This window comes from Maniola hyperantus, chromosome 22, assembly GCF_902806685.2.
Source record: "Maniola hyperantus chromosome 22, iAphHyp1.2, whole genome shotgun sequence".
Classification (NCBI taxonomy): Eukaryota; Metazoa; Arthropoda; class Insecta; order Lepidoptera; family Nymphalidae; genus Maniola; species Maniola hyperantus.
The window spans coordinates 8,696,867-8,721,619 of record NC_048557.2 but is presented as its reverse complement, the minus strand read 5'-3'; the positions used below and the strand labels follow the sequence as shown (position 1 = coordinate 8,721,619).

The 24,753-nt window shown below is 37.3% G+C and overlaps 1 protein-coding gene across 1 annotated transcript in view; it reads right to left on the bottom strand.

Moving 5' to 3' along the window:
- Window positions 1–21,588, bottom strand: part of LOC117992806 (ras association domain-containing protein 10-like) — a 238,002-nt gene extending 216,414 nt beyond the window's left edge. Inside the window, exon 1 of the mRNA XM_034980520.2 lies at window positions 21,440–21,588. The gene's annotated coding sequence lies outside the window, so the exon portion shown is untranslated. The remainder of the gene's footprint in view (window positions 1–21,439) is intronic.
- Between the last annotated feature and the right edge of the window lie 3,165 nt (window positions 21,589–24,753).

Genomic DNA, 24,753 nt, shown 5'->3' with positions numbered 1-24,753 from the left:
TTTAACAACCCCGTGGGAACTCCTTGGTTATCCGGGATAAAAAATAGCCTATGCCACTCTCTAGGTCTTTGACTATACCCATGCAAAAAATCACGTCAATCCGTTGCTCCGTTGCGACGTGATTGAAAGACAAACCAACAAACCAACAGAACAACAAACCAATAAACCAACACACTTTCGCATTTATAATAAGGGTACTGATACTCTATCCACGGAGAGAAGTTAGTACAGGGCTCTCTCTGTTACGTAATCCTATACAAATGACAAAACCAAAACTCAGTGGGCGTAAACCATTTTGAGACACCAACCAATCACAAACGATTTTTTTTTATGTAGGTAGGTACTATATTATGTTATCAAAAAATATTCGAAATTCAATTCGAAAATATAGTTTCATTTGTGATTGGTTGGTGACTCAAAATTGTTAACGCCCACTGAGTTTTTTGTCTTTGTCATTTTAGAGAGTTATAAAAACCCTGTGCCGATATCTAGTCTTTGTATCTGGAGACGACGCGCGACGGATGCGAATATCCGCAAATGGGGAACATTCGCAGTAATTCAGACATCCGCATCAATTAATGCGGAGCTTTTATGGATATGCAGATACGGATTCCTATTTGCACAAGTAACGACCTGCAAGGAAAGAAGGCGCGCCAGAGTGGCGAATGCCTCGCGCTTGGTTGCTAGTTGATATCTTCGTTCGCTAACTGACTAATCAAAAAGTGTACAATGGTACCCAAAAAGGGTGTTACGGATATCTGTCTCCGCATCCGCAAATGCGGAACAATCGCATTAATTCAGGCATCCGCATCCGCGGATGTGAAATTCTAATATCAAAATATTGACATCCGCAACAACCCTGATGGAGACCACCACATTGACGTTTGCTGCTCTAGATATAATAATATCATCTCACTGTCCCTATATAGAATTGTCAATTTTATTGTCGGATAAGGATCCGTTGGCTTTAATGTAACGACATAATTTCCTACTTTACCTATGTATGTAGTTACTATAGATAGCGCCCCGCCTAATTCCTTTTTCTATTGGTGTAAAGCCGTATGAAAATTCGTCCAGTAGTTTCTGAGATTAGCCTTAAGAATCACCAAACACGTATAGCGCGGTGGAAGTAGTCAATACCCAGCAGGAAATATTGTACATCAACCTTTAGAAAGAGATTTCGGAGAGCGCTGTTTCTATCGTTGAGACCGACACAACGTCACAAAGGTATGAGACACAGAGACAGCGCTCTACGAAGCCGAAACCTCTTTCTAAGGTAGATTGTGACCGACAAAACGTCAGATAGGTATGAGTGACAGAGACAACGCTCTACGAAGCCGAAACCTCTTTCTAAAGGTAGATGTACAATATTTCTTGCCGGCTACTGTACTAGGTACCTAAGTTACGTTCTAAAAGTAGGTAATTAATAATTATCAACAACATTTTTAGTGGTAGTTGCTATTTTATGGCCATAAAAATATTTTAAGTAACGATTTAATCATGCTTTGTAGGTGTATATTTTGAAAATCCTTATTTTCCCCAAATCTGTATTAACACGCACCGCTTCTTGTTATATAGGCCATTATTCAAAACACCATCAAAATCCTTGTTAATTGGGCGACCAACAACATTCGAATAGAAAACGTATTTTCACACGTTTGTGCCATTAGCCTTAGTTTTATTTGTCATTGCAATATCACCTTTATTTCTTAAGAGTTAAGAACTTCTAAATCACGTTAATCCAATTTGAGTTTGTTAGCAATGAAAATTTAATTATGAATGAATGTGAACTTTATATTTTAGTACTAAGATTTATTATTCCTAAAATCTATAAGCACATGCAATATTGTTCCTTTTATTATATTTTGAACTCTACGTCGAACGGAATAAGGCTTAACTGTTTATACATAAAATTGTACAGTGCGTGTTATGACTTATGAATGCATGACTCACAGGTCAATGTATTTTTGACCCTTATTTTTAATTGTTTCCATAACAATGGTGCTGTACAAGAAACTGTTTTTCTAATTTTGTAAAATCGGATAAAATTACTCAAAAAATTATTAATGCTTGTTGAGATTTGAGATGTAACATCTCATAGTAGGTACCTACGTAATTATAAAAGAAACGGATTTTTGAAAATTCAACCCCGAAAACTAGTGGTACACAGAGATACAGACATGGAGACTTTAGATATATACCTAGAACGTAAAGTTTTTATTTTCAGATTTTCACAAAACATTTGAATCTAGCTCTATTTTAATAAATGTGTTTTTACTAAAAATACATAGATATAATTATTGAAATATTGGGAGCCTAATACCTAAAATAAATAACATACGAATCGATAATTATATTATTTACTGAATAAAATTAATCTTATATGGAAGGCAAATGAATAAAAATATACGCAAACCATAAATTCTTCGCTCATTAAATATTAAGTGAACATTACTCTATTAAGGCGAATTGTCTATGTGGATAATCCCATGGGAGTTCTTTGACTTTTCGACATAAAAAATAGCCTACTCATAGCAAGTCTGTCTGCTGCCTTTTTCACGTCAAACCTTTTCGACGACTTTTTAACCAGTATGGGATACCGTAGAGCCACTAGTGGGACAAAGCAGTGGGACCACGAATTCGTCACCTTAATTCTCTGTCTTTGCGAGTGAACTTTAGTTGTGGTTACGTCGTATAGTAGTAGATGCGTAAGTGTGCGTGCCCGTCGGACCAATCAGTCGCAAGCAAGCGCTCGCAAATTCACACATTTACTGTACCCGTAGTACAAGATTTTACGTCTCACCAAACCAAACCAAATTCGAGAGTCGAAATACTTCCGCGTTACAGTAAACTGGATCTTAAATGCCTTGTTTTAAAGCTCAAGTTTGTCTACACTTCTACAGCCAGCGCTCCAAGCGGAAACATTGCGAAATTAAAATCAGTGGCATTGAATATTTGACTTCAATTCAAGGCTGTTTAGGTCCATTTTACTGTAACGCGGAAGTATTTCAACTCTCGAATTTGGTTTCGTTTGGTGAGACGTAAAATCTTGTACTACGGGTACTGTACCTTACTTACACCGATACGACTTCCACACAAGCATGAGCCGCTCGCCTTCGTGAATTGCAAGAACTATACCAATTACCAATAGTCTTGAACGGCCAACTATACGAGTGCTATCGCCTGTCATTCGCCTTAATACTTGAAATAGTAATTATATAGTAGGTTTTTCCAGAATTGTGAAGTAATTGAGGCCTCAACATATTACATTGAGACTCAATGTACTTATGTGGGCCGTACGGACATAGTATGTCGACTATGTCGTAACGTTCAGATGAATGGACTAGTCGAGATTTATTCTCGAGGACTTTTCAGAAAAAATCAGGTCAGCAGCTCTTGAGAAAATTTGTTTGATGTAAGTAGAAAATATAACTAGGTATACGAAATAGATGATTGCCGATTGCCCGCGACTTCATCCGCGTGTATTTGGGTTTTTTAAAAACTCTTTTTATTTTTCGGTATGCGATGTCCACTGCTGGACACAGGAATTTTAAATTACCCAGCCGAGTTGGATTCAGCGGCTAACCTCTTCGCGGTCGCGCGTTAATCTTCTAAATAAAAATCTAAATCTAAAAAATATAAATCTATATAATACAAGGAAAAGCTGACTGACTGACTGACTAACTGACTGACTGATCTATCAACGCACAGCTCAAACTACTGGACGAATCGAGCTGAAATTTGGCATGCAGATAGCTATTACAACGTAGACATCAGTTAAGAAGAAAAATCAATCCCTAAGGGGGTAAAATTGGGGTTTAAAATTTGTGTAGTCCACGCGGACGAAATCGCGGGCATAAGCTAGTATTATATAGGTAAAATAAAAGGAAAGGGTGACTGACTGACTGATCAATCAATGCACAGCTCAAACTACTCGATCGGATCGGGTGGAGGCATGCGGATTATGTCGTAGACATCAGCTAAGAAAGGATTTTTGAAAGTTCAACCCCTAAGATGTTCAAATTCAAAGGCATTCCGAACCAGTGGTAGATGCATCCGACTATTCGATAGTACTTGTAAAAGTTTATTTGAATAAAAAAGATTTTTTTTTTTTTTTAAATAGGGGTTTGATTATGTAGTCCGCGCGGACGAAGGCACGGGCCTTAAGCCCGTAACTATGGATACCTGCAAGTCGAGAGTGAATAGGTATCTTCTAGGCAAGGCGGGGTGATTACGTATCTCGCGACAGCCTTGCGACAGGCGGAAATTTCGCGATCATTGCTGTCAAACGTCACACGTAACGGCAGCTAGAGAGAGAAAGCAATAGCCGAAAAGCAAAATAAGAAGAAGAAGAGAGACAGCAAGTGAACTGTCGCATTGCTACTGATTTCGCGTTGCTGTCGCTACTGCAACGTTTTACGTAATCATCCCGGGAGTCCGCCAAGTGCTAGTCTATAAAATCATCATGATCAACCAATCGCCGGCTCACTACAGAGCACGGGTCTTCTCTCAGAGTGAGAGGGTTTTGGCCATAGTCTACCACGCTGGCCAAGTGCGGATTGGCAGACTTCACACACCTTTGAGAACATTATGGAGAACTCTCAGGCATGCAGGTTTCCTCACGATGTTTTCCTTCACCGTTAAAGCAAGTGATATTTTAATTACTTAAAAACGCACATAACTCCGAAAAGTTAGAGGTGCGTGCCCGGGATCGAACCCCCGACCTCCGATTGGAAGGCGGACGTCCTAACCACTAGGCTACCACAGTCTATAAAATAAAAAAGAATTACTACGGAACCCGAAAAATGAATATTTTAAAAAACTTTCTTTAGCTTAAACTCTTAATTACAAGTAACGTTATGAGCTAAGGTCATAAACCCACAGCGCTCATCCTTCAGGGCATCGCACGATCGCTGCGAGCGACTGTGGATATTCCGAATATCAGCCGTGATATTTATTGTTAACACACGATATCTGGTTTGTTACACACTCGACCTAACATTTTACTTTTTAGTACTGGGACATTTCATCCTTTAGTCAAAACAGAACTACTTGGTAGTGACTGATAATAAAATTAAAACTGGCCAAGTGCGTATCGAGCTACGGGCCGTGTTGGGTTCTGTAGTCACCCGTTAGAATATACTAGCTGTTTTACACAAACAACTTCATCTAAGAAATTTTCAATTAAATAAATGATAACAAGTACATTTATAAGTTGGTTAACTATTACTCGTTAACTTATAAATAAAGCCTATTAACTGTGATAGTTCTCTTTTTAACTTCGTCACATAACAGAAATCAGCATAATTCCAAATTTAAAATTGCGCAAGGTAGAGACAAAGATGAAATTTAATTTTTTCAATTTAATTTTCTTACGAAAATTCTTAACAATACTTTATTCTTTGCAACGCCAATATTAATTAACTAGCTTATGCTCGCGACTTCGTCCGCGTGGACTACGCAAATTTCAAATTCCTATTTAATCCCCTTAGGGGGTTGTATTTAAAAAATCCTTTCTTAGCATCTTTTCAATCCTTTCATATCGCACCAAGTAAGACAAAACATGCTGATAACACATTCATAAGACGAAGTTGCAACCAAGCTAATAATCTATTCGCGAAAAAAAGATATTTTTCATCTCTCTATTAAGGATGTATTATCAAATTCTGCCTAGTCATAGTTTATACTTTAGTCGATTTTAGTTTGTTCCGTGTTCCATAAGTTACCTACCTAGTTTGTGATTTTATACTCTGTGCCTAGTTTTTCATATGCGTACTATGCCCGTGTGTTGTGGACATAATTATTATTATAAGTATTAATTTCTCATTGTAACTGTTTGTCTCTACAAATAAATTAAATTAAAATTAGCGGATGTCTTCAACATAATAGCTAATAGCAAATAAATATAATAGCTTCAACATAATAGCTAATAGCATAATAGCTAAAAACAAAACCAGTAAGTAGTACGGGTAACAAACCTCTTTCTCTTATGATGTAAGCTCACCGGGTCGATCCATATCCATATAGCTTCGGGTGTCGGTGAAAATTCAAGCTCTTTGATTATATGCTGCTCTTGTACTTTATTATTTGATTCATGGACCACTTAATAATCATGAATAATGTACCTATAACCTACTATGTAGTCATTGGATGCCAATCAACTTTTATATCATGACACAACTGACCTCTACTACCTCTACTAATACAAGTGCACTGGACCTGCGATTGTCGACCTGTTTTTGAAGCAACTTGGTTTTCGCCATTTTGGCGCTTATAGCAGCAGTGAGCCTCATGTCAGCGTAAAAGAAAATCAACATCATTTATTCGAAATGGGTATACAGTACGCGGCCGAAAGTAATGTACATCGACCTTCAGAAGGAGATAGCAGATTTGTAGAGCGCTGTCCCTGTCGTTGACACCGACAAAACGTCATAATGAGTGACAGAGACAACGCTCTACAAAGCCGAAATGTCATTCTAAAGGCCGATGTACATTAGTTTTAGCCGCGTACTATAGTCTGTTTTATCTCTATGGGTCAACTGTCATGTAAAAAGTACGGTTCTGTCATTTTGTGTGGCACAACTCTTCCAGCTTACTTGTACAAGTCCATTTCAGTGCATGACACACTCAGGATTTCCTGTGTTGTAAAATCTGATATTCATAAAATGTCTATGACATGTGTAAATAAGGATTATACGTAAGTAAAGTTTTACCGCTTAATTTTACCGCATACCGCAAATTGCTTGTACAGTATGGTATAATAATATTGTAAATTTTATTGATCACTTGAAAAGAGCAACCGCCGAGTTTCTTGCTGGTTCTCCTCGGTAGGAACGGCATTCCGGACCAGTGGTACATTAAATTAGTTGACGATTCAAAAGCACTTGTAAAAGTTTACTTGAATAAAAATACATATATGTATATTCTACTAGCTTATGCTCGCGACTTCGTACGCGTGGAGTAGGTACACAAATTTCATACTCCTATTTCACCCCCCTAGGGGTTGAATTTTCAAAAATCCTTTCTTAGCGGATGCCTACTTCATAATAGCTATCTGCATGCCAAATTTCAGCCCGATCCGTCCAGTAGTTTGAGCTGTGCGTTGATAGATCAGTCAGTCAGTCACTCAGTCACCTTTTCGTTTTATATATTTAGATTCTAAAGATTCTAATGACAATAGGGCTGTCAAAAACCGTAAAAATGTGACGTATTTAATCGTCCGTGGACTGTATAATCCGTCCGCGTCATCCACAGATGGATATAACATATAACAACACGATCCAGAGTGGGCGGGATGATTCAGACGCATCGCTATTGTTGGCCGCGGTGAAAGTACCATGCAGCTGAACGGACTTGATCTGATCTTATCTATAAATTGACAATATGGACTTTAGATGCTATTTAAATTATTAATCTGACTGTGATGCGTGTTTACTCTTTGTTTTGTCGGCAAACATGTCCGGCCCATTTCCATTTTAGTTTTCTAATTTGTACTAATTGCAGTTACGCCAATGTTCTGTTAATAGGTAACTGTTATAATATTTACATTAACTAATCAGTTAAATTGGCTCACATTTTTGCACAATGTTTATGGCCTTAGGTACCTACTACGCGAATCAGGCTCGCGCAATGAGGGTTCCGTACTACAGTCGTATTTTTTCGACATTTTGCACGATAATTCAAAAACTATGATGCATAAAAATAAATAAATATCTGTTTTAGAATGTACTAGTAAAGACCTTTCATATGATACCCCACTTGATATAGTCACTCACTTCGAAAGTTGAAAATACTAATTATTAGTTCATGACCACAATTTAATTTTTTTTGTGTGATCTAACCCTAAATTCACGGTTTTCAGATTTTTCCCCAAATGTCAACTATAAGATCTACCTTCCTGCCAAATTTCATTATTCTAGGTCAACGGGAAGTACCCTGTAGGTTTCTTGACAGACAGACGGACAGACAGACAGACAACTAAGTGATCCTATAAGGGTTCCGTTTTTCCTTTTGAGGTACGGAACCCTAAAAATGAAGCTTGGTGGATCATTGCAAAAGCTCTGTTTCAACGAGTAGAACAAACATACAAGTATGTTTACTCAAAAACTTACGCTTGATACTCTACAACAACTTTTTTCGAACAAATAATAACTGTACCCGTAGTACAAGATTTTACGTCTCACCAAACCAAACCAAATTCGAGAGTCGAAATACTTCCGCGTTACAGTAAAATGGACCTAAACAGCCTTGAATTGAAGTCAAATATTCAATGCCACTGATTTTAATTTCGCAATGTTTCCGCTTGGAGCGCTGGCTGTAGAAGTGTAGACAAACTTGAGCTTTAAAACAAGGCATTTAAGATCCAGTTTACTGTAACGCGGAAGTATTTCGACTCTCGAATTTGGTTTGGTTTGGTGAGACGTAAAATCTTGTACTACGGGTACTGATATGAGTAGGTATACAACTAGTAAGCTAGACAAGACGTGTGTTTGATACTTATTTTTTTAGGGTACCGTACACCCGAATGAAAAGTATTATCCTTATATCGTCACTAGTTTGTAGAAAGGGCGAATAAGCTATTTTGATATAGGTACAACGTTAGTTTTAGTATACGCAAAACCTGAAAGTAGTTTGTTTAGAACACAGGTTTAGAATCAGTAACAGAATCGATTGCAATCATTTATCCTAAGTACGGGTTATATTTTGACCAAAAAATACTTTAACATCCTGCAAGTTTGAACACCTAGTTGAATGATCGCATGCACCAGCTGATTCGAGCCGCGCGAGCGGCAGCGCGCACGACTTACCCCAGCCGTCCCGTTCGCTCACAGCCGCTCGCTTGGGGTGACCATGTTTTTAGAGGACAACGACTCAGTACAACAAGCTTATAACTAAAAATTATCATTAAATATTTTTGAAAATTTGTGTACCTATATATTCTTTATGTAAAAATAATCGACACGTGTTTTGGTTTTTGCGTTAACTAAAACTAACGTTGTATATAAAATCTGTATATACGTTCGCCCTTTCTATAAACCATCGAAGATATGATCACTTGTATATCTGACAGTCAATTTGCTCAGAATCTACTGGACTGACTAAAATAAAATGTATTAGGATTTTCTGTGACCCAAACACAGTGTAACGTAATTAAATGAATTTTGAATATGTGGTCACTTTTGAGGGACAAATTAGAAAATTTTAAGGCTTATTGTGTGAGTCTCCAATATATTTTATTAAATTTTAAAATGAATCCTGAGTTTGAAAATTATTTGAGCATATAGTTGAAAATTGGCCATTTCTTCCCCACCTCCTTATCTTCGAAACTACTGCGGCTAAAATTTTGTAAAATAAAATACAGAAATTAGTTCTTTACCTATAAATTACAGGAAACCCTAAAAGAAGTCTACAGTCTTTAAATTATATGGTAAACTAGATAATGCCCACGACTTCGTACGCGTGGATTTAGGTCCTTTAAATTCCCGTGGGAACTCTTTGATTTTCTGGGATAAAAAGTAGCCTATGTCACTTATTCTTTGACTATACCCATGCAAAAAATCACGTCAATCCGTTGCGCCATTGCGAAATGATTAAAGGACAAACCAACAAACAAACACACTTTCGCATTTATAATATGGGTACTGATATCTCAACATTGTGCATACAAACTTACATATTCATCGTACGGAACCCTCGCCCGTGAGTTCAATTCGCACTTGTCCGGTTTTTTACGCTAGAACTAGCACCTGCGTACAGGCCTACAGAGGTCAGCTACTACCTTATAAGTCAATACAAAACCGCACAGCCATTTAAATAATATGTTAGTGCGTTGTCCTATCGCCCTTTAGGACTTCATTCCCACAATTCTTTGTTAACTAGAATGCCTGACAAAGTCACAAAGGGGAAGCTATAGGTAAGTATGTAAAAGTTTCAAGTTGTTGTATAAAGTAGGTTACTTGTTGTACCTACGCGAGCTTTGAATCGCTATAATAGGATCGATTTAGTGTATCAAAGAGCTAATTGACACAAAACTTAAGGGGTTCTAGGTAATTTAATTAAAACTTTAATAACTTTTAAAAAATACAACTGTAGTACGGAACCCTCGTTGCGCGAGCCTGAATCGCACTTGGCCAGTTATTTTTAATTTTCAAAGATGGCCTATATACGGAGGATAAGATATGAATTGTTTTTGGATAGAGATCAATTACATTACTGTGAGATCAATTACATTGTAAGTACTGAGCTTACTTACAGCTTAAATTATCAACTCCGTCGCAAGCACGCGACCGCTTGCTTCGTAAAGCACGTTGCGTCGCTGAATGACGAGCACTTACCATTCCGAGCACGCGCTTACCACGACTCCCACTGAGCATGACCGGCTATGAATAACTCACACTTGTCGCTTACAAATATTCACAGTGTACAAGCGAAAGCGAGATTTGACAATCACCTATACAAGGTTAGTTTTAGTATACGCAAAAAACCTGAAAGTAGTTTGTTCAGAATCAGTAACATTTTTACGACGTGTTATATTTTGACCAAAGAATACTTTAAAATGCTGCACGTTTAGACACCTAGTTGAATGACCGCATGCACCAGCTGATTCGAGCAAGCGGCAGCGCGTACGATCGACGCCAGCCGTCCCGTTCGCTCATAGCCGCTCGCTTGGGGTGACCATGTTTTTGCGATGACAACAACTCAACACAACAAGCTTATAACTTCGTAAATCATTAAATATTTTCGAAATTTTGTATTTAATATATTTATTTATTTATTTATTTTACACTTTATTGCACACAACACAAAGTAAACATTGAAAAAACACAATACAGGATCTTAATCTAATAGCTGTAGCATGCAAAGGCGGCCTTATCGCTAAAGCGATCTCTTCCAGGCAACCTTTGACGAAAGGAATCACGAAAGCACGGGTTGGTGCGGCAGCCGAAAATGGCCCTAGGTATATTATATTATTATAAATTATATACTAGGTATATTATATTATTATAAATTATAAATTATATATATTCTTTATGTAAAAATATTCGACGTGTTTCGGTTTTTGCGTTAACTAAAACTAACGTTGTATATGTACGCGACAGGTCGAAATGGCAATCGGAGTAAGAGGCGGGAGAACGCCCCACGCCACCCGCACGTCACCTGCGCTCGCCCGCACTGGCTTAGCGGTGGGGCCTTGTGGGTGTGCGGGGCGTTCCATCCCCTATTGCTATCTCGACCTGTAGCGTAAATATAGATTGTAACGAAAACCTTCCCCTAAAAAAGAATTTTTACAAACTCCTTTCGAGTAAAGTCGTGTTAAGGCAGCTAGTCTAATAAAGGAAAAACTGACTGATCTATCAACGCACAGCTCAAACTACTGGACGGATCGAGCTGAAATTTGGCATGAAGATAGTTATTATGACTTAGGCATCCGCTACGAAAGGATTTTTGAAAATTCAACCCCTAAGGGGGTGAAATAGGGGTTTAAAATTTGTGTATCCACGCGGACGAAGTCACGGGCATCAGCTAGTTTGTTATAAAATCGCTACCGCTCCCGCTTACACTTTGATACTATGTACCTACCATAAGTTAGATACCACAAATAAACTCGCGTCGCACCAAAAATTTTATTTTCGTAGCGTTGAATCCACGTAGGTAGGTACCTACATTTCAAGTTCAACGAATAGTTAAGTAACCGTTTGTTATTTCGCGAGTAAGTGCCTACTCGTACTTTTAAACCAACCAAGCTATGACAATCTAAAGCTTATTTCACACTACGGGATATAATAGTAGTTAGTACATTACAGTCCAGGCCTGAAATAAAGCGATTACTGGCCGAGTATTATTGGAAGGCCGAGGCGAATCCAAAGCCGAACTAAACGAAGTTGGTAATAATCGCTATTTCGGTCGAGACTTGTATGGTACTTTTCTTTCAAGCGTATTGTACTTTTCTTCTTTGTTTGCGAAGAAACAACAAAAAATTAATAGAAGAACAAAGTTTTAATTCATATGAAAATGTATATTGCATATATTATTACCCATATTATAATTGGAGAGAAAAACTGATGGAAGGGTGTTCCAAATCATAGCAGTTTAGATTAGAAATGAGGAGGCAAATCGCTTCGTATGTATCCGTGGAATTTCGACTAGTACGGGTGCAGACCTTGGCGATGCCTTGCGGTACGATAGTAGAAGGGTAAAGGAGGAACCAGGTTGAAGAGTTTCAACACAGTCATTATAAATCGTCAGGTAGACTAGATGAAACTGCCTAATAGGTCTTAGGAACCCTAGAAATTAGTAACGCTTTTTTCTAAACTATTTAATTTAATCTTGTTAAGCATTGTTTTACGTAATCATGTTTATTTTTCATCAAAGTCATTAGCAAAGCGTGACCAAGATAATTTACTATTAAATAAGCAATTGCGATTGTTCAAATTCGCAATTAACTAGCTCCGTGGCGAATGGACGAATTTTTTTTTATCGATTACGTCGAGATCCGTAGGAGAACTAGACCGGCATAGTTCAACGGGTTGCGAAGCTGAAGTGGCAATGGGCAGGGCACATAGCTCGTACAACCGATAGACGTTGGGGTCCCAAGGTGCTGGAATGGCGACCTCGCATCGAAAAGCGCAGCGTTGGAAGACTCCCACTAGGTGGACGGACGACATCAGACGAGTCGCAGGAAGCCACTGGATTCAGGCGGCGCAAGACCGTGGCGCATGGAAATTCCTACAAGAAACCTTTGTCCAGCAGGCCGTCTATTGGTTGATGATGAACGCCACGCATAACCAGCATAACCCCCGCGCTCACCCGGTGCGGGCCGAGCGCTGGTAACGTGTGGGTGTGCGGGACGTCTCCCCGCCTCATACCCCGATTGCTATCTCAACTTGTCGCGGACTATACAAACATGAACCCTAAAAACATTGCACTCCTTTTTTGGGAAGTCGTGTAAAACGTACCGAACGTATTTCATTCAGCGTTTAAACTATCGTGAGTGATTTCCATATTATACATATCTTACACCCAGCTATATACTCACGTGTTTAGTCGACGTAAGTCCGACTAGTTTCGAACCCATCCGGGTTCCTTTTTCACGTCGACTAAACACGTGAGTATAGCCGGTTGTAAGATGAAAAGGTTGAATGAAATAATTAATATACATAATAGTATGTATATTATTTCATTCAACCTTTTACTATAATATATAGAGTACTTATTAAAGATGGTTTTGTATGCTTATTAATACTTAGGACCACCCAAGCGAACTCAGGACGAGACATCAAGATGGAAAGATAAGACGGATCGTATCTCCCTTCAAAAGACATCAACGCGTTCTCGCGTAGGCTAAACGGTAGGCAGGGTGTCAATTATAGATAACTTATATTGCTCTACGTCGACTAATTTTAAGGTATAATTTTCAACTATTTAGTATTTAGTACTCCTACATAAGTTATGTCGAATCCGGGAATCTATTTAAATAAATCATATGTATATAAAAGACAGAGAAATAGGGAGAGAGATCAGAAATATTTTTTTAAGAAATGTTGAAAAAGGTTATTTTGATGTCGTTTTTGTTTACAAAATCGACAAGCATTGAGTTTTCTCTTGTACCTATTTAGTATATTTACTTACTTAAGAACTGATATTTCAATCGTTAAAAATATTTTGCTGAGAAGTGAAATCGTTTTGGCAGATTTCCTATATTTTTTTCTTCATTTAAAGATTATTTGGCGATTGAAAAGTGGTGAAATGATTTTTAACAGTTTTTAGTTTTTACACAGTTTGCCTTAAAAAATTGGATTTTTAATATGGTATTCAGTTGTTAACTTTTATACTTACCCTGAAGCTTATGTAGAGTTAGCAAGCATTAAGTATAATATATTATTTCTGTGAACACAAAGGGACCACTTCGAGCAAATAATTCAAACCATTCTCCTAAATCTGAGAACTGACGTCGGCTACATAATAATGACAAACGAGTACTTACTGGAGAAACAACATGTATTATACAACATAGACCACTTCACAGTCCACACACAGTAAGTAGGTATGGCACTATGACTAAACATTATTTAGCATCGTTCTCTATGAGAAATAATTTCTGGATTTATCCATATCAAACATGGACAAACTACCGGACAGACGTAGCCATCCGCTAGGAAAAGATTTTTGAAAATTCAACTCCTAAGGGGGTGAAATAGGGGTTTGAAATTTGTGTAGTCCACGCGAACGAAGTCGCGAGCATAAGCTAGTATTAGTATAAATGCGAAAGCGTCTACTGCTAGCGTCTCATGGCCTATCCGTTTAACCGATTTTGGCGTTTAGTTCTACGCCACAAACAGGCATGAGGCAACACTTGTTATGTAATTAAAAAAACGTAAAAGACTCCCCTTTCTTTGAATATCTACTAATGAATTTTGAGTAGAATAGAAGAAAGTGTGATTAAATCGCAATGTAAGAGATACATAAAATGATGAGTAAAATAAAACTCATTTACGCACAAATTAAATCTTATTTATTGAACATGTTTTACATAACATTATTGCAAAAATGCCCATATCCTTCTACAAATTATGTATAAATCCATATATTAAAGTCACGTTGAAGTAATCGATTTGCAAGTTTGTTGCTTATTTTGATTTTCATCTCGAGAAATTGACGCTGGATTATTATTATGCCGAAAAAGAACATGCAAAAGGACTCACAATGGATTCGCACAAAACAACTTATGTAATTTCAATAAAATGTTTATAGCCAGACGATGAAGATCAGATACCGATACGATGTCGATTAGCTATAGTACGCGACAGGTTGAAATGGTAATCGGGGAGGGAATGCCCCGCACACCCGCACAGCTCCCGTGCTAACCCGGTGCGAGCGAGCGTGGGTGAGATGCGGGGTTTGCGGGGCGTCCCCCCACCTCATACCCCGATTGCAATCTCAATCTGTCGCGGACTATACATACATTAATTTTGATTCTAAACGCTTGGCAAATAAAATCAGATTATACGAAAATAATAATAAATAATAATATAATAAATGAAAATAAAATATTTAAATGGACTAAGCGTCTCCATCTATATTAATATTATAAAGAGGTAAAATTTGTTAGTTTGTGAGATTGTATTTTAACCTCTATCAGTGAAAGAATTTTCAGAAAAGGATGATTGATTCTTTTCTGAAAATCCTTCACTAATAGATAGCTACATTATCCCCGAGAGTCACAGTTTAAAGATTATACCACGTGGATGAAGTTTCAAGCAAAAGTCTTTATATAATATTATGCCAGTATGTATTTACACAAACTATTTCATTCAACTGCTCACTTCCGCAAAGCCTTGTAAAGAAAAAAATTGCGATTGCAGCGGTGCGCGATGCATGGCTCCTAGAATTTGTGAGAAGTATAAAGAACTGTATAAAATGTTACAGTTGATCATGCGTAATTCCTGACTTTTTGCTGCCCCATATTATATATACAAGTCAGTAAGAGTTAATGTCGTACCAATATCGTGTCGTTAAATATAAAAATTCACAGCAGCATAAAGCTTAAAATGTCAATATTTGAATGCGACATGGCTTAAGTTATGAATTCCTCAATACCATATAGTGTTTTATTTACCGACTCTTTTGCCCAAATTTGGTCACTATAATATCCCAAAAATCATCACGATTCAGGGTAAAGCTATTTAAAATGCATTCTCGTTTGCCAATCGCTTATTTGTTTATACAAAAAGACAAAAATTTCGATGTAGATAACAAAGACATTTTACTTAGTAGGTAACATTGAAAGTTTTGTCCTTCGTCCTTTTATTTTGCTTACTCCTAGAAATGAAAGCTGAATAATTAGGAAATTTTTGTCTTTTGGATGCATCCGAGAGGAAGAGCAGTATTCGGGCCGTTGCACCCCGGTACATGGCTAATAATTTGTCTTTAGGGATATTGTTGGCTATGGCAGGGAGGGAGGTTTCTCCGCATGTCCTTCTGTCTAGCAGAGGGCACAGTGGATAAGGCGAGGGATGGGACGCGGGTGACGAGGGTCCGCCTCAGCGGACGTCGCTGGCTGGGTCGCGGTTGATTGCTTCGGTGTTCCCGTGACCCAGTCGCCAGGCGACGCACAGTAGCGCCGCTGGGTTTTAGTGGGTAGTCCCACATGCCTTCCCTCCAGTTGGCTGGCTGGCTAGCTGGCTGGCTCCCAGTGGGAAGGATGCGTACACGCATTTCCAAGCGAAAAAAAAAGTTGGAAGTTATGGGAACAAAAAGTGTTATTTTTTGTATGATGGTACGGAACCCTTCATATGCTAGTCCCACTCGCACTTGACTGATTTTTTTAAACACCTACCAACAACCCAAAGTACATGACTTTGAGATCATCAATGACACAAAATAAAACCATTGAGGAAAGTCCAGCGGATTAGGACCGTAAATAAGTTTAATTTATTGTCACTCGTAAACTACGCTGTGATTTCTCATTTTGTATTGTTGTAAACTTAATTGGATCCAATTAAATCCATATGCATACTTACTTATACTTAACTAGCTAAAAATGCCCACGACTTCGTACGCGTGGATTTAGATTTTTAAAAATCCCTTGGCAACTCTTTGATTTCCCGGGATAAAAAGCCTATGTCACTCTCCACTTAAACTATACCCATGCAAAAAATCACGTCGATCCGTTACTCCGTTGCGACGTGATTGAAGGACAAACCAGCAAACCAATAAACAAACATACTTATAATAGGGGTAGTGATGTTATAAATGCGAAAGTGTGTCTGTCTGCCTGTCTGCTATTTCGCATTTAAACGAATGGTCTTCACGGCCCATTCGTTTAAATGCCAAAGTGTGTTTGTTTGTCGGGTATTAGATAAGAAAGGATCTAACTAAATTGAATTGAAATGGGGGTTGAAAAGTTATATGAAAATTCTATGTTTTTGAAGTTAGATATATAAAAATTGGCATTTAGGTATTCTGGGTTTCGTGTCTTAAGGTGAGACTGAGTGAGTAGGTAAGTGAGGCCTTTTGCAGCGGGAAAATTTCAGATCTCATGAGAAACCAGAAATTTTACGCGGACGAAGTCGCGGGCATCTGCTAGTTAATGATAAAGCAATCAGCATTCACAAGAAATATTCATCAATAATACCTACAAAGAAATAATGCATAATTAATCGGCACCTTTAGGAAATTGCACGTACTTTAAGAATGTATTCCTACTACTAATTGTTTTGCTAGACAACTAGAGTGGTATGTATATTTGCATTGATAATGATAGTAGGGTGAACTCTTCTTTATTTTTTCGTCGTAACCTTTTTTACGCACTGAAATAAATAGAGATCATTTCCTCTGGCCAAGTGCGAGTCAGACTCGCGCACCGAGGATTCCGTACTCGAGTTTTTTTTTCGACATTTGGCACGATAAATCAAAAACTATTATGCATAAAAATAAATAAAAATCTGTTTAAGCGTGTACAGTCCTTTCATAATATGATATCCCACTTGGTATCACGGACAGACGGAGTAAAAATTAATCCAATCCACACAATCCTTCTAGACATTAATTAATCTCTCTCTATTTATCGTATCTGTTCTATCATAGTAGCTATAAAAAATGTAGTTCTCAAGAAAATGCGCCATAATAATTAATTTAGACATTTATATTAGTATATTTTCATTTCAAAAAAATGAAAATAATTGTTTAAGAAAGATTCGGGCTAACTAAAATATTAATACTAAAAATATTCATGTGGTTTTTTTCTAATGGGCCATTAAAGTTTATGAATAACAGCAAGACACCTATCACGTTTAACAATTTCGTATTTAAATAGCACACATCACAAAGGTTATTTCTACAGAATAGAAAGTAATATCGTTTATTAACAGAAAATAAAAAATATTACAGTGAAACTTAAAGCTAGCCTTATCTAATACGATTAAATTAAAAGTAAAAAAAACAACATTAAATTAAAACTAAAATAAATTAAATTAAATCTTAAACCTCATCGAGACCACCACAGCGAGGCATTGTACCCAAGATGCTGGCAGCATTACCCGTTTATACATAAAATATAACAACTGTGTATTATAATTTATAAACAACCTACTTCTTCGCTTACTTTATACAAATACAGGGTGTAACCAGAACGCTAGCAAAAACGAAAACAGGTGATAGTTCTTATGATTACTGATATGATACCACAAAAAAGAACGCAAAAAAAATATTTAAAAATTCCTACATTTTGTAAAAGTTCACGATATATTGCAAGTAAAACATCTGACTGACGCTAAAGGTCGTAGAACGTTGCGTAAATAGGCTACTCGGAGTCAATTCCGTGTCGTAGGCGGGGCATTAACCCGAGTTTTGCACGCTATACATTGCAGATTTGATACAAAATAAGGCAAATGGTTATTAGTATTTGTGTTGAGGTAGTACAATAACACGAAGTGTTTGCTAGCGTTCGGGTTACATCCTATATAGCTGCACCTACATTAAAGACAGGAAGTGCGAGTTTGAATCTAGAAGATATAAGTTTTTCTTTAGAGACACTGATTAGCTATCTATAGCGAGTAAACCTGTCGTTATGCCTCCGGCGTTTCTTGTAACTTGTAACTACTATTTATTATAAGGCTCAGACTTACGACAAGACTGTCTCAAGACAAACTGTCGTGGATATATAGAGCTGTTGACCATGGTACCTGGTAGAGCAGTAGTAGACTTTAATTAATTACTGAATTAAGTCTGAATTATTTCTTCGAAAAACATTTAAAAGCTTACAAAAATACCTACTACTAGTTTCGTGACTTTTCTTAGATATTTCGATTTGAATGGAAGTTTGGTATTTTTGTAGAATTAAGAGAATGAATGTAAGAAATAGATAGAATTTTACTTCAGTTTATAAATATAATAAAAAAGTTACTGTTAATACTGTTAAACTGTTAATATACATATTTACATCCATAAGTTACTTTATTCAACTTTCCTTCTAGTTGTTCTAAAACTCAGTATATAGACGTAGGGGAACCTACATACCTTTATGTAATAAGTACCTGCGACGACCCGCCCCGACTTCGCACGGGTGTAATGTAGACACCAATTTGGTGTCATTAAATATTTCAAAAGAATAAGACAGCATTTTCGACGATGCGATGAAAGCCTCGGCCTGATTTTTTCCGACATCTTGAAAAACTATCATATTTCAACAAAATTAACATGAAACAATATTAAACTATAGGTACGTATACATCTTCCACTTGAATCACTCTATCTATTGATGAAAACTGCATTAAAATCCGTTACGTAATTTAAAAGATCTAAGGGTTCAGATTGACAGATGGCGGGAAGCGACTTTGTTTTATACTATGTAGAGATTTGTATGCTAAAAAAATCATACTGCCTGTCCGATGACATTAAAAAAATAGAGCATACCTAAGAACATACAATCATTTGTTTCAATGTGGTAAAGTTATTTTTTTACGAGAAATTTAATCAATAGTCTTGTCTAGACTCTACAGTGCTCTTCGCAAGCCCATGGCATTTCATAGAGCGCAGATATTTATGTCAGCCACTATCTATCATCAAATTATAATACCTATTACGGAGTTAGCGTAATGTAGGTATTACCATAACCGAAAAACAGGATTCTTTCGGTTATTTTATCACTTTCAATCAATCAAAGTTATTGTCTTTTAAATTATACAAAATAATAGACAATCATGTGTGTCCAAACAACATTTAAACTATTAATATTTAAATTTTAAACAGTTTTACACCATTTTACAAATATCAAAATACTATCAACTATAAAAATACTTGCGCACCCTAGTTAGAATCGCTGCCATATAGGTATTATCTATACCTAAACCCACTTCCCACATAGTTTGGTTCCCACTTAAATTAAGGACTAGTTGACCCGCGCCGGCTTCGCACAGGCAGGCCTACCTATCCCAAAGACAAAATATTGTAAGATTATGAATGTGTTAAACCTATTAGAATCTACCAACGTAGGTACTAGGACCTAGGTACTCATAAACATCCCTCGTGAAATTTTCTGAATACAATGAAACCCGTATCGAGTTATGGAGTAAAATCTGTGAGTAAAATCGATAAATAATTTGATCCCGAAGAATTCCTAATATTTTTCGGGATAAAACCTACCCCATATATATATTAGCCCAAAATATTAGCTCCCACTTTACTAAATTTCATAGTTTTCGCGTGATGCGCGTGCAGTCAGAAAGACAAAAATACCAACAAAAAAATGTTTAGGGGTCTATATAGATTTATAATGTTTCGTTCGATTAAAATTTTCGAAATATATTTAACTAGCTCATGCCCGAGACTTCGTCCGCGTGAATTTAGGTTTTTAAAATCCCATGGGAACTCTATAATTTTCCGGGACAAAAAGTAGCCTATGTCCTTCCCCGGGATGCAAGCTATCGCTGTACCAAATTTCGTCAAAATCGGTTGAACGGATGGGCCGTGAAAGGAAATGGATGTATGTATAAAATTGTCCAGTTACAGTTTTATCATAAGTATAGATATAGATTTTCATTTGATTAATTATTAATCAATCAAGCTCAATGGTAGACACATTCTAGAAAGAAATATCTATGTGTCTATAGTTTCAGATTTCCGTAAAATGTGTAGTTTCAAAAGTTACACCGACTCAAAGATTTGTAAATATGAATCCATCATCGAGGAGAAATCCGAATCTATGAACCCGTATAACTTTAAAAACAGTAAATTTTCAATCAATAAATAATAGTAAATAATAAAAAAAAACTGTGATAGCCTAGTGGTTAGGACGTCCGCCTTCTAATCGGAGGTCGGGGGTTCGATACCGGGCACGCACCTCTGACTTTCGGAGTTATGTGCGTTTTAATTAATTAAATATCACTTGCTTTAACGGTGAAGGAAAACATCGTGAGGAAACCTGCATGCCTGAGAGTTCTCCATAATGTTCTCAAAGGTGTGTGAAATCTACCAATCTGCACATGGCCAGCGTGGTAGACTATGGCCAAAACCCTTCTCACTCTGAGAGGAGACCCGTGCTCTGAAGTGAGCCGGTGATGGGTTGATCATGAATTAATAGTAACATTAATAAACCTTAGGTATGTTAATCCTACATATGAAAAACATATTTAATATGTACTTACAGTAAGTACCTACTATATAAAACATATTTTCGTTTTTTCTAACATGATTCTAATAAGAAAAATCTCAAAATCAAACAAGCAAAAAAACTGCGTAGGTATACATTTTTAACAATAGAAAATGACTACATACACACATATCTCCGAATATAACGTGTACATGAACAATTACACTAACATAGCCTTAGATTTTTACTTTGTTATGAAAAAGCCTTGGCCTTGAAATAAACAACCAAACCAACGAAGATTAAGATCGCCAATCCTAATTCCTAACTCAAAACAAAATACAATACACTCACCAAAAATAATCCAATAGGAAAACTGTTGGAAAAATAAAATCCCACACAAAATCCTAGCACAAACCACAGGCACGGTATTAACACAGTGTGAATTGCACAGACACAATTTTCCGAATCACGTAGGTACTTAATTTTCACTTGAAAAACGAACGCACGACCGACTCACGCGCAACTATAAAAGCGACTGGCGCGAGCGCACTAAGCCACTAACGCACCTGTCATAGTAAAAAAACAATAGCTATTAAGGCTTTAACACACTTGATGCTTTTAATCCTAGGTATTTGACAGTACACGACAGACAGCGGACGATGGAGAGAGCTATGCTTGGAGTTTCTCTACGTGATCAAATCAGAAATGTGGAGGTCCGTAGGAGAACTTGAATAACCGACATAGCTCAACGGGTTGCGAAGCTGAAGTGGCAATGGGCAGGGCACATAGTTCGCAAAACCGATAGGCGTTGGGGTCCCAAGTTGACAGTACCAAGAACATAATTTGGGCGTGGACTGTCAAAATATTCAGATCAATTCAAAATGTATCTATTTCATATAGGACAAATTTAGTAGTGACAAGTTATGCTTCGCCTATGACTTTACCACCGGTTCTGAATGTAGATTGTACTGAGAAGAACCGGCAAGAAACTCAGCAGATGCTCTTTTCAAATCATAAAAAGTTACAATATCAAAAAATACAGTACACCATCTTGTAGGCAACTGAAATCTCAGCCAGCTGCTTCCACGCAACTTTGGCATAAAGAAATTCATCAGTTGTATAATAACATTGACTTAAGTGTGTTTTTACATATTGCTTAAATTTGTGTAGGTACCTAATGGCAAACCTAAAAAATCTTTCGAAACCACAATACTATTATTATATACTCAAATACTCATCAACCCTGCAAAGGATTTGTGTACTTTACGCAGACAACACAAATCACGTTATCTAGCGTAGAGAAGTCAAAAGTTGCTGCTAACAATGTATAGAGTGTGTTCAGGCCCTAACCCATAGTAGCAGCTTGGTGTCGACAGCTTATGTTTGAAGTATAAGTTTAAACAATAAGCGATATGGCGTAACGTAAGCTAATTGACATACACGGGGACAAAACTTTTTAGTTGTTTAAATAAAGGTATACTTATACTTACATTGAAACATAAAAAAGCCATTACCAAATAAGCCACCATGATAAAAGTAATAGAGTTTGAACACAAAAAAGGGAAACTTCCCAAATATGACTGCCATGATACAGGGAGTTTAAACTTAACAAATCAAAATTTTCCCAAATATAACTATCATGATACAGCTATAATTGGAGTTTCAAAATAAAAAAGCCAAAACTTTTCCAAATCTAACTCAATCATCATACAATACAGAGAGAGTGGACATGAAAAAAAATTGAAAGCGTTTCGTCGAATTCGAAATTTCAAAAATTTCGAAACGTCGAATTTTCAAAAATCCCTTAGCGGATGTCTACGCCATAATAGCTCTCTGCATGCCCAGCCCAATCCGTGCAGTACTTAGTTTGAGCTGTGCGTTGATAGAGCAGTCAGTCAGTCACCTTTTCCTTTTTTATATTTTTTATATTTTGGTCTGGTGGGAGGTTTCGGCCGTGGCTAGTTACCACCGTACTGGCAAAGCCGTGCCGCCAAGCGTTTAGCGTTCCGGTACGATGCCGTGTAGAAACCAAAGGGGTATGTATGGGTTTAATAAAAACTGCCATACCCCTTCCAGGTTAGCCCGCTATCATCTTAGACTGCATCATCACTTACCATCAGGTGAGATTGCAGTCAAGGGCTAACTTGTATCTGAATTTAAAAAAAAAAGATAACGATAAACAGTTTTTGCTAGCATGGCCACGGAATCCTACTTACTCTATGCGAGTTTTGCCTCACATTTCAGTTATTTTATGCAAAAAGTGACACACGATCGAACAGATACTGTCATGGACATCCGCCACTTGTACAAGTAATTACTAATCATATCATTAATGGACCCGACACGTCTTTATCCACATTAAAATCATCATCCGAAAATCCCACGTACCGTATACTCTAATTTCCTGCTTTAAACGCACTTCCTTCATTGCATACATATAAACAACCTACCGCATTAATTACTTTAAAAAGCAATAATAAATACACGAGACTTTCATGTTTAATGCAATACATATAAATGCCATTTTAGTTTGAACATTTTCTATGTAGAAGTAAATAGATCGTCTATAAAAGGATGTTGTACCGTTTACAATTTTACTATGCAAGGCTTCTTATCCAGTTATCATAGTAAAAAAACTTGTTATGGTTCTTAATTAGGCTTTTTTGTAACTTAATCCTTAGTTAGAAAACGAATCTTAACCTATTTTTTTATTTAAATGTCGTTTTACGTAGACTACATTAAAATGATAATTAGATAGGTACCTACGTGTAAAATGAAATGAAATGATTTATTTGTTCTTACAATAGGTCTTTTTAAAAATTGTGCCAGGGACCCTGAAGTAAGTTTGCAAAACCTCTCAGGGTGGCTTAATAATTAAATCAAGCCATCAAATCAGAAATGAGGAGATCCGTAGGAGAAGCAGAGTAACCGACATAGCTCAACGGGTTCCGAAGCAGAAGTGGCAGGGCACATAGTTCGAAAACCCGATAGAAGTTGGAGTCCCAAGGTACAGGAATGCGACCTCGCACCTAAAGGCGCGGGGTTGGTAGACCCCCACTAGGTGGACCGACGACATCAAACGAGTTGCAGGGAGCCGCTGAATTCAGGCGACGCAAGACTGGCGTTTAGAGGTGCCTACAAGAGACCTTTGTCCAGCAGTGGACGTCTATCAGTTCACAGTGATGATGATGAATGATGAAACCATTGGTACTCTGTAGCCACTTAAATTCGTTATACTTAATTGCTTAAAACGCACACATTTTCAAAAAGTCACAAAATTTGTTCGAAATATCACTTGCTTTAACGACGAAGGAAAACATTGTCAGGAAACCTATGCCTTACGAGTTCTCCATAATGTTTTCAACACGTGTGTAAAATCTGTCAGTCTGCACTTATCCCGCGTAATGCACTAGTAGTTTTTCTGGTGGGAGTCTTCGGCCGTGGCTAGTTACCACCCTACCGGCAAAGCCGTGCCGCCAAGCGATTTAGCGTTTCAGTACGATGCCGTGTAGAAACCAATGGTGTGCGGGTTTAATAAAAAAAACTGCCATACCCCTTCGAGGTTAGCCCGCTTTCATCTTAGACTGCATCATCACTTACCACCAGGTGAGATTGCAGTCATGCGCTAACTTGTACCTGAATAAAAAAAATTAAAAAAAATACTA